General features: G+C 40.9%; 1 pseudogene; it reads left to right on the forward strand.

Annotated features, from left to right (window-relative positions):
* Nucleotides 710-5,548, forward strand: LOC109231556 (annotated as a pseudogene).

Consider the following 10,774-nt stretch of genomic DNA (forward strand, 5'->3'; position numbering starts at 1 on the left):
TGAGAGTCACGAGAAAGAGAAAGGACTAGGGGCCATCTTTAGTTTTTATTTTTATTGGATTATACACATATCAGAGGGCCCACATTCCTTTTTTAGAATTTACGTGCCTTTATTTCTTTGTCTCTTTCTTTTTAGTTATGTCAATATTTGAGGTGGTATTTATTCCATCAAACGAGAATAGTGGGGCTAAATAAACGTTCGTAAAGTTACAGTGTCAACCCAGTTTGTGGAGCATTTATGACAATCAAAATAAAACAAATGCACAAGTTGTAGTCCGGCTATACAAAAAATAAATAAAAAAAATGATCTGGCGTCTTTGGCCTCCACCAGATTTATTTTTTGACTACTTTTTTATTATATTGATTTCAAAACATTTGCCTTCTTTTGCAGCAGCCATAATTGAATATAACTACGACCGGAAGTTAATTATTGCCACAAAACCCTTGTAAGTAGGACGGTCTACTATGAATTATTTTGCATCTATAGAATTATTCCCTCGGTTTCATTTTAATTAACTAACAATATTTTTTTTTATTCTGTTTCAAAAATAATGAACTCATCTTTGTATTCAAAAATAATTTAACTTCAAACTTTTTATGTTACTTTTTAATGACTTGACTTTATACCAAACAAATATCATGATATATTTAAGATTACAATTTCCAAGTTAAAAATTTAATAACTATACAAATGTCAGGTATATTTAAGATCACAAGTTCCAGAATACTTTCTCTCTTAATTTCTATCTACGTCAACAAATTAACATAAAAGAGTTGCAGAAATGTGCATCTGTCATATTTCTCTAGAAGAATTCCATTTCTTGCCACAACAAAAACCCTATAAAAGAGCATACATTTCCAATAGATTGTTAATCCTCCCAAAATGCAGTACTTCAACTTCTTTTCCCTTTTCCTTTTTGTGTCATTCCTCTTTTTATTAAGGAAATGGAAGAATTCCAATAGCCAAACTAAAAGATTGCCTCCAGGTCCATGGAAATTACCTTTACTTAGAAACATGTTTCATTTGCTAGGTGGACCTCCACATCATATCCTTGGAGATTTAGCCAAAAAATATGGTCCAATTATGCACCTTCATCTGGGTGAAGTTTCTCTAGTTGCTGTTACTTCCGCTGAGATGGCGAAAGAAGTACTAAAAACTCATGACCTCGCTTTTGCATCTAGGCCTTTACTTTTGGCTGCCAAAATTGTATGCTATAACGGGACGGACATTGTCTTTTCCCCTATGGTGATTATTGGAGACAAATGCGTAAAATTTGTCTCTTGGAATTGCTTAGTGCCAAAAATGTTAGGTCATTCAGCTCAGTTAGACGAGATGAAGTTTTTCGTATGATTGAATTTTTTCGATCATCTTCTGGTAAGCCAGTTAATGTAACAAAAAGAATTTCTATATTCACAAGCTCTATGACATGCAGATCCGCCTTTGGGCAAGAGTACAAGGAGCAAGACGAATTTGCACGACTAGTAAAAAAAGTGTCAAGCTTAATGGAAGGGTTTGATATTGCTGATATATTTCCTTCTGTTTACCCTCGAATCCGGATAACAATTGAATTTATATGGGGTTTTAAGGATCCGTGAACTAAAAGATACACAAGGTTTTTAGGTTAAGGAAAATAAAGATAAAGACTCAACAATTGCTGTTAAAGTAAATAATCGCAGAATATAATATTGCTTAGAACAATTGTGCTTGATGATCCACAAGAATTTAGAGAGATCCCCTTTTATACATTCTGATTAAGGGTAAAAATAAGGTAGGTCAATTGATTACATCGTGGATCCCTGTAATTACGCCTTAATGGCCTGAAGTGGTTGAGAAAATCACGTTTGGGCGAGATATCCGGCGACGCTTGGTTATCCGTTACGAGTCCGGCTTCCGACCTTGTGTGTCTCTCCATCCGGTGGTGACTCCTATCGAGCTCTGTAACGGTCTCGAAATGACTCGACCTCGGTTGTAGACGTGGCCGTCGTTCTACCTTGCATCCAGGTCGGGTTCGATGGCCCCGATTTGCTCCGGACCGGACCCAACCCGGTCGGGCTCAAGCAAAAAAGGGTATCACCTAATACAGATAGTCCCCTCGTTTATTAGAGAGTAATGATAATAAACGATATGACCGGTGACGTGATGCCCGTGACGTATGGCCATACGCCAGGTGAAAAAGCCATCGAGTGCTCTGACCACGCCTGCTGCAGGCATTTAATGCTTCTCTTAATTGTCTGTCGCTTCGTGTCTGTGGCTTCGCGATTCGTGCCACCGCCTCATGAAAAAAGTATAAACGACCCTTCCAGGTTCAACATTTCCTATCTTTCTCAAATTCTGCGTTGGTTGTATTTTCTTTTCATCTCTTCGTAAAGCTTTAAGAAATGGCGAAAACTTCACAAAGATCGGATCCTTCTAGACCAAGCTCGGCCGCGAGCCCCGCTAGATCTGATGAACCTGCGCCAGAACCCCCATTGAAAGCATTCACACCGACTGGTTGCTCGGTATCTGCCGACTTCCAGGTTGAAAACCCATCATCGGTCCCGGGCCGCGGCGAACCGGCATCGGAGTATATTAGTCTAATCACTCCCGGTTGCCTAGACCGGGTGAGGGCTGAATGTAGATGGGAAGGGAAAGACCTGGTCGCCCCTTCCCGTGACGAGTCGATTATGACTCACGTTGAAGGATATCTTAGTGTATATACATATCCCTTCACCTTAGGCCCCTTAGAACCCATCATAGTGGAGTTCTGCCGGCGGTACGAGGTGACCTTAGGTCAGATCCACCCCTCNATTGCTGGGCTTGCAGCATGTCAAAAATCATTTTAAGGTTGATAGTCTCTTCGCCGACTGCCTGGGCCCTCGAATCGTCCTCTCCCCGGACGCTATGTGATGATCCGGAGGCCTGATCAGTGTTGAGCGCCATCCGGGAACCGGCATCTATCGGGTTTTCGAGCCCGGGCATTCCATTGTTTCCCGTCTGCTGTTCAAGTTCGTTGTTAATTGATTGTGCCATTCTATGAGTTGGTAATTTGAATGTAAGATGGACTCTTTTGCAAAGAACCAGTGTGTTGTGATGCGTCAAGAAAGAGTATCAAAAAGCTCACCAATATCCTTAGCCCCACGGTGGGCGCCAAACTGTTTACCCTCGAATCCGGATAACAATTGAATTTATATGGGGTTTTAAGGATCCGTGAACTAAAAGATACACAAGGTTTTTAGGTTAAGGAAAATAAAGATAAAGACTCAACAATTGCTGTTAAAGTAAATAATCGCAGAATATAATATTGCTTAGAACAATTGTGCTTGATGATCCACAAGAATTTAGAGAGATCCCCTTTTATACATTCTGATTAAGGGTAAAAATAAGGTAGGTCAATTGATTACATCGTGGATCCCTGTAATTACGCCTTAATGGCCTGAAGTGGTTGAGAAAATCACGTTTGGGCGAGATATCCGGCGACGCTTGGTTATCCGTTACGAGTCCGGCTTCCGACCTTGTGTGTCTCTCCATCCGGTGGTGACTCCTATCGAGCTCTGTAACGGTCTCGAAATGACTCGACCTCGGTTGTAGACGTGGCCGTCGTTCTACCTTGCATCCAGGTCGGGTTCGATGGCCCCGATTTGCTCCGGACCGGACCCAACCCGGTCGGGCTCAAGCAAAAAAGGGTATCACCTAATACACCTTCATTGAAGTTTCTTCATGTGCTCAGTGGAATGAAGGCTAAAGTTATGGATGCACACCATGAATTAGATGCCATTCTTGAGAAAATTATCAACGAGCACAAGAAAATTGCAACTGGAAAGAATAATGATGAATTAGGAGGTGAAGGTTTAATTGACGTACTACTAAGACTTATGAAAGAGGGAGGCCTTCAATTCCCAATCACCAACGACAACATCAAAGCTATTATTTTTGTAAGTATTATATACTGCATCATTCTTCCCTCATTATTTTTACTTTTTCTGTTCAATTTGATATGACACTTTTTTCTTTTTAGTTTTTTTCCAAAAAGAATGATAAATTTACGGCTAGAGATAATTTAACTTTAAACTATACCCTTAGGGCTCATTTTGTACGAGGGATAAGGAATAATTAATCTCGAGATTAAATTTGAGATAAGTTTATCCCATATTTGGTTGAGATAAAATTGCGGTATAACTAATCATGGGATTAGTTATTCCATTATTGTAGTATTTTTTATCCCTATGGGAGGATGGAATAACTAATCTCAGCATAATTAATCCCGGAAAAACTTGTTTCCAACCAAATGACCTGTTAATGACATGCTTTTATAGCTATAGAAATATCATGGCATGTTTAAGACCATTATATCCTTAATGACATATATTTATAGCTATATCATGGCATGTTTAAGTTCCAAAAGTCTCTATCATTTTTTTTAATAATTTATTTTATATCCAATCAAACACCGCCATATAGAATGAAACCAAGGAAGTATTATGATTTAAGTGTACACTTGGTACTTTCTCTAATTGCATAATTATTTTGTTACTTAAAGAGTCACTTAATTTAGTTTTCAAATAGGACTACTAATGATCTTACTTTCATGACCAAAGTTACGCATTTGAAAAGTACCATGAAAAAAACTATGTCAACGCACACAACTTAGCATTTCTAGGATAATAATCAAATAAGTAGCAAAATATCATGTGTAAACAAAATATTTGGCCTGGAACTTTTATAAACCTAGTATAAATAAGTTATTTGAATATTTCAGTAGAAATTGGTCAAAAAGTTTGTACAATATATATAGCATGTGTGAGAAAATTTAATACTCAAACTTGCTAAAAAATGAAGGACATGTTTGGTGCGGGAACAGAAACTTCATCAACTACAATTGACTGGGCCATGGTCGAAATGATGAAGAATCCAAGTGTATTCGCTAAAGCCCAAGCAGAGGTGAGAGAAGCCTTTAGCGGGAAAGAAACTTTTGATGAAAATGATGTCGAGGAGTTGAAATACCTAAAATTAGTCATCAAAGAAACTTTCAGACTCCATCCTCCGTTTCCCCTTTTGCTCCCAAGAGAATCAAGAGAAGAAACAAACATAAACTGCTACACTATTCCTTTGAAAACAAAACTTATGGTTCACGTTTGGGCTATTGGAAGAGATCCAAAATATTGGGATGACGTCGAAAGCTTTAAACCAGAGAGATTTGAGCACAACTCTATGGATTTTATTGGTAATAATTTTGAATATCTTCCCTTTGGTAGTGGAAGGAGAATGTGCCCTGGGATATCATTTGGTTTGGCTAATGTTTATTTGCCACTAGCTCAATTATTATATCATTTTGATTGGAAACTCCCTAGTGGAATCGATCCAAGTGACTTGGACATGACTGAGTCATCAGGAGTAACTTGTGCTAGAAAGAGTGATTTATACTTGACTGCTACTCCATATCAACCTTCCCAAGAGTGATGCAATGACATCAAACTTTTGAATTTTTGTCAACCCCACCAATAGTGTATTAATTCTTTCCTATTGTTGTAGGTTTTACCTATTTCTAATATATGTCTTTTATCATATAATAAAAATCATGATAGTTTTGGATACAAGTAGTCGAATGAGATTTTGACGATATCCAGGAGATCAATTGATAGTGTCCAATAATATATATTCTGTTACATCAAACAAGTCTCTAAATATTAAAGGAGATGGTTTGTTGCAAAATTAACAATATTTCCATCACAATCTTCTTTTCAAAAAGTTGAATTTATGTATTTATCACCACTGACAAAGGTTTGGAGAAAAACTATTTGCTACTGTTGGAATACGAATAAAAAAAGGGAAAAGGGTAAAATTTGTTCTTGTATTATTTGTAATTGAGCATCTTTGTCACCTGTTAAACTTTTGATCTAATGTTATCTCTGTCGTTAAGAAAAATTCTCAAATTTGCACTTGACCCCTAATGATGCTCCAACTTGTGGCTAATTTTAAAGCATAATCAGAAGTTGAAGGGTAATTTTGTGATGACCCAAAAGGTCGTCTTGTGTTTTAGAACTCAATTCTATGACCGAGGCCTTAAAAATCGCATTTCATCTCTCCTCCATTTGTGTGCGCAGCCCGGGCATATTTACGGATGCTTTTATGTGCAAAAATTGATGAAATAATAATTTTTGGCCTAAAAAATTGATTTTTAGTTGACTTCGGTTAACGTTTTGAGTAAACGGACCCGGACCCGTATTTTGACGGTCCCGTTCGGTAGGTAGTAATATATGGGACCTGGGCGTATACCGGAATCGAATTCCGAGGTCCCTAGCTCGAGATATGAATTTTTGATTAAAATTGAAAGACTGAAATTATAATGGTTTAAAGAAATTTGGTAATGTTTGATCTTGTCGGTATTGGGTCGTATTTTGGTTCCGGAGCGCGATATAGGTCTGTTATAATATTTATATCCTATTTGTGAAATTTGTTAAGAAACGGAACTGATTTGACTTGATTCGGACGCCCGGTTGAGAAGTTAGAAGTTTTAAAACATTCTTGAAAATTTTATTCAATTTGGTGCTAAATTCGTAGCTTTAGGTGTTATTTTTGCGATTTGATCACACGAGCAAGTCCGTATGATGTTTTTAGACTTGTGTGCATGTTTGGTTTGGAGCCCCGAGGGCTCGGGTGAGTTTCCGATAGGCTACGAGATGATTTACCCTTAGAAAATATGGTGTGTTTGATGTTTCTGTTATGCTGCTATTTTGTGCTTCGCGATCGCGAAGCCACTCTCGTGATCGCGAAGTATAAGATGGGTTGTGGATGGATTTGTTCTATGCGAATGGGAGGCTATGGTTGCGAACGCGGCCGGCTTGACGCTAACGCGTAATGTATTAGAGGTGGGCTGGGAATCATCGAGTTGTTCTACGTGAACGCGAGCCTAGGCTCGCGAACGCGAAGGTCAGGGGGGACAGACATCGCGAATGCGTGCAACTCTTCGCGAACGCGAAGGCCTTTCCAGCTGCTGTGCATCGCGATCGCGACAGGTCTTTCGCGAATGCGATGAAGACCTGTCCAGTGATTTTTAAAACAGAACAAAACGGAACTTCTTCCCAAATTTTAGAATTCATCACTAGAACTCAACCTAGGGGGATTTTTGAAGAGGGAATTCAACACAAAATAACAGGTTTGCACTCTTTAACTCGTTTTCTTCAATTTCCATTATCACCTATTGAATTCCTAGTCTTAAATCTTGTTCTTTAAGGGTAGAAAATTACGGATTTTGGGAGAATTGGAAATTTTAAAAATTTGGGAATTTAGATCTCGATTTGGGGACGGATTCTGGAACTAATTACATATTCGGGCTCGGGGGTGAATGGGTGAATGGGTTTTGGTCCTAACCTCGAGTTTTGACCAAGCGGGCTCGGGGTCGATTTTTGACTTTATGGGGGAAATGTTGGGAATCTTATAATTGTGTATTGGAATTGATTTCTTTAGCGATAATTGATGTTATTAAGTTAATTATGACTAGATACGAGTGGTTCGGAGGTGGAAACTAGAGGAAAAACGGTAATTGCGCATTGAGTGGCCTGTGGATCGAGGTAAGTGGTATGTCTAACTTTGACTCGAGGGATTTGGGATCCCCGACTTAATTGCTATGTGAAAATCCATGTGTGTGGCGTATAGGTGAGGTGACGAGTACCAATACGCCGCTAATTAATATGTTTGCCCGTTTTCTTCCCGTTCATAATATATTGTTTTTTTGCCTTAACTGCTACATGCTTCACTGGTATTTCCATGCTTAATTGCTACTTGTCAGATATTGTTTTTCATTGATGAGGGTATTAGCTATTCCGTAGTTTCACTGTCTCATATTATTGGCTCAAGTCGGTTTATCGGTGTTTTATGGTATATTTTGGATTTGGTTTCGCTGAGTAGTATAATTTGAGTGAAGTTTCATAATTGTACAGGTTTCCAATTGTTTTAGTTGAGGTTTAATATGGTGGGGAGTTTTGAGCTAAATTGTGAACTTTCTGCTCTTATTGTGTGATTGGTACTGATATGGTGGGATCGGGTTGCACGCTGCAACAAGAGGAATAAGGGTGATATATTAAGGAAGAATAAGGGTGATATATTGAGGAGGAATAAGGGTGAAATGCTATTATAAGGTGGGATCGGGATGCGCGCCGCAACAGGAGTAATAAGGATGGTATATTAAGGAGGAATAAGGGTGAATTACTATTGTATGGTGGGATCGGGTTGCACGCCGCAACAGGAGGAATAAGGGTGGGTTGATATGGAGTAATAAGGTTGCATATTCATATTGATATTGGTTATATGGTGGGATCGGGATGCGCTCCACATCAGGTTATGTGTTTATGTATTTTTTCCTCTACTGTGTAAGTTATTCTCTAGTTTTACATTTCACTTAAGGATTGGTTATAGCTGGATAGTAATAGAATAGTTGAGTTCTATATTCATTCCTTGCAAGTTACTGCTTCATGTTGTTCTGTTCTTCTTTCTGCTTTTATTATACACTGTATGCAGGTTATATTATAATTGCCCCGCCGTAGCCTCGTCACTACCTCGTCGAGGTTAGGCTCGGCACTTACCAGTACATGGGGTCGGTTGTACTGATACTGCACTATGCACTTTTTGGGTAGATTTCAGAGCAGTCAGTGGCTGATTGAGAGGTTGGCTTCACGTTACACGGTGTGGAGACCCAAGGTAGTCCCGCTGGCATCCGCAGGCCCTGGCGTCCCCTTCTACCTCTGTACATTACTGTTTTCTTTATTTCCAATATAGTTGTAATTTCTTTCAGACTGATGTTTATAGAAAATCATAGTATGTTCGTGGATTATCACACCGGATTCTAGGTAGTAATGGCAATGCTATTGGAAATAGTATAAGGATAAAAAGGTTATTTACTTACTTCCGCATTTAATTCTACTTGTCCTAGCTTGTTAAATTTTAATCAATAAAATGTAAAGGAAAATGGTCAATAAAATTCTAACATTGGCTTGCCTAGAGAGTGTGATGTTAGGCGCCATCACGGAGCACTAGGTTGCCTAGGTCTCACAATTTACGAACAAGCTTAGTAGAGTCTGAGGGATCGATACGGAGACGTCTGTGCTTATCCCCTAGAGGCTATAGAGTTTAGGAAAAATTTCACTTCTGTTCTTCTTTGTCATGCGATTTGATCTCTCAATGCTAATTTAACTCTCTACTCTTGTTCCTTCGCAGATAGCGAGGACACGTAGCGCTTCATCAGCTGAGCAGCAACCAGAGTACCTAGTGGTAGCTCCTATGAGGGGCAGAGGACAAGGCCGAGGCCGTGCTAGAGGCCGAGGCGGGGCAGGGCTCAGCCCAGAGCTCGAGCAGTAGCCCCAGCGGCGGAGCCTCAGGTAGAGTTTGATGAGGAGGCTCCAGCCCAGACCGTTCCTGCAGGGCCAGCTTAGGTTCCAGAGGGGTTCATCACTACCCCGGTACTTCAGGATGCTTTGGTCCGTCTAGTGGGCCTTATGGAGAGTGTTTCTCAGACCAGCACATTCCTTGTAGCACCAGCCGTCTCTCGGGTTGGGGAAGGAACATAGTCTCCCGCTACCCACAGTCAGGAGCAGATGACTCCTCAGTTTCAGACTCCACTCATCATGTTGGGTTACTTCTGCCGGGTGTTACAGTACAGACCAGTGATGGGTCACTTATGTCTTGTAAGGCTTTGTGGAGGTTGGATAGGTTTACCAAGATTTTCCCAGTTTACTATGGCGGTACATCTTAAGAGGATCCCCAGGACTATCTGGACAATTGTCATGAGGTGTGACTGAACATGGGGATAGTGGAGACCAATAGGGTCGACTCTGCTGCATTTCATCTGTCAGGTTCCGCCAAGAGATGGTGGAATGATTTTGTGTTGACTAGACCAATTGGGTTGCCTGCTTTGACTTGAGACCAGTTCGCTCAGCTATTTCTCGAGAAGTTCTTTCCGGTTACACTGAGAGAGGACTATCACAGGTAGTTCGAGCGTCTCCAGCAGGGCAGTATGTTCGTCACTCAGTATGAGACCCGCTTTGTTGATTTGTCCCGTCACGCTCTTCTTAAACTTCCTATCGAGAGAGAGAGGGTGAGGAGTTTTATTGAGGGACTCGCTCAGCCTATCAGATTGCAGATGGCTAAGGAGACAGGGAGTGAGATTTCTTTCCAGGATGCAGCCAATGTGGCTAGACGAGTTGAGATGGTTCTATCTCAAGGGAGTGGTCAGGGGTCTGACAAGAGGCCGCATCACTCCGGTGGATTCAGTGGGGCCTCATCTGGAGGTCGAGGTACTTTTGGTAGGGTCCATCCTCCCAGGCCGATTCATTCAGCACTTCAGACATCCCATGGAGCTTCAAGGAGTCGTGGTCCTTATGTACCTCCTTCAGGGCAGCCAACTTATAATACACCACCAGCTCTTATCAGAGCACCTCCTCTTTAGAGTTATTATCGCGGTCAGTCGGCTCATCAGGGTCAGTTTCAGTTTCCACAGTCGCGGTACTAGGATGGATGTTTCGAGTGTGGTGAGTATGGTCATATCCGGAGGACCTATCCGAGATTAGTAGATGTTCAGCCACAACATCAGGGTGCTCGTGCCATGGTTCCAGCAATAGTTACTTCACCACCCGCTCAGCCAGCTAGAGGTAGGGGTCAGGGAGCCAGAGGTGGAGGCCAGCCCACTAGAGGTGGAGGCCAGCCCGCTAGAGGTGGAGGCCAACCAGCAGGAGGCCGTCCCAGGGATACGGTTCAAAGTGGTGGTGCCTAGCCCCTTTTTTTTTCTTTGCTAGCCAGGCCTAAG

This window comes from Nicotiana attenuata, chromosome 1 (assembly GCF_001879085.1).
Source record: "Nicotiana attenuata strain UT chromosome 1, NIATTr2, whole genome shotgun sequence".
In the NCBI taxonomy this organism is placed as follows: Eukaryota; Viridiplantae; Streptophyta; class Magnoliopsida; order Solanales; family Solanaceae; genus Nicotiana; species Nicotiana attenuata.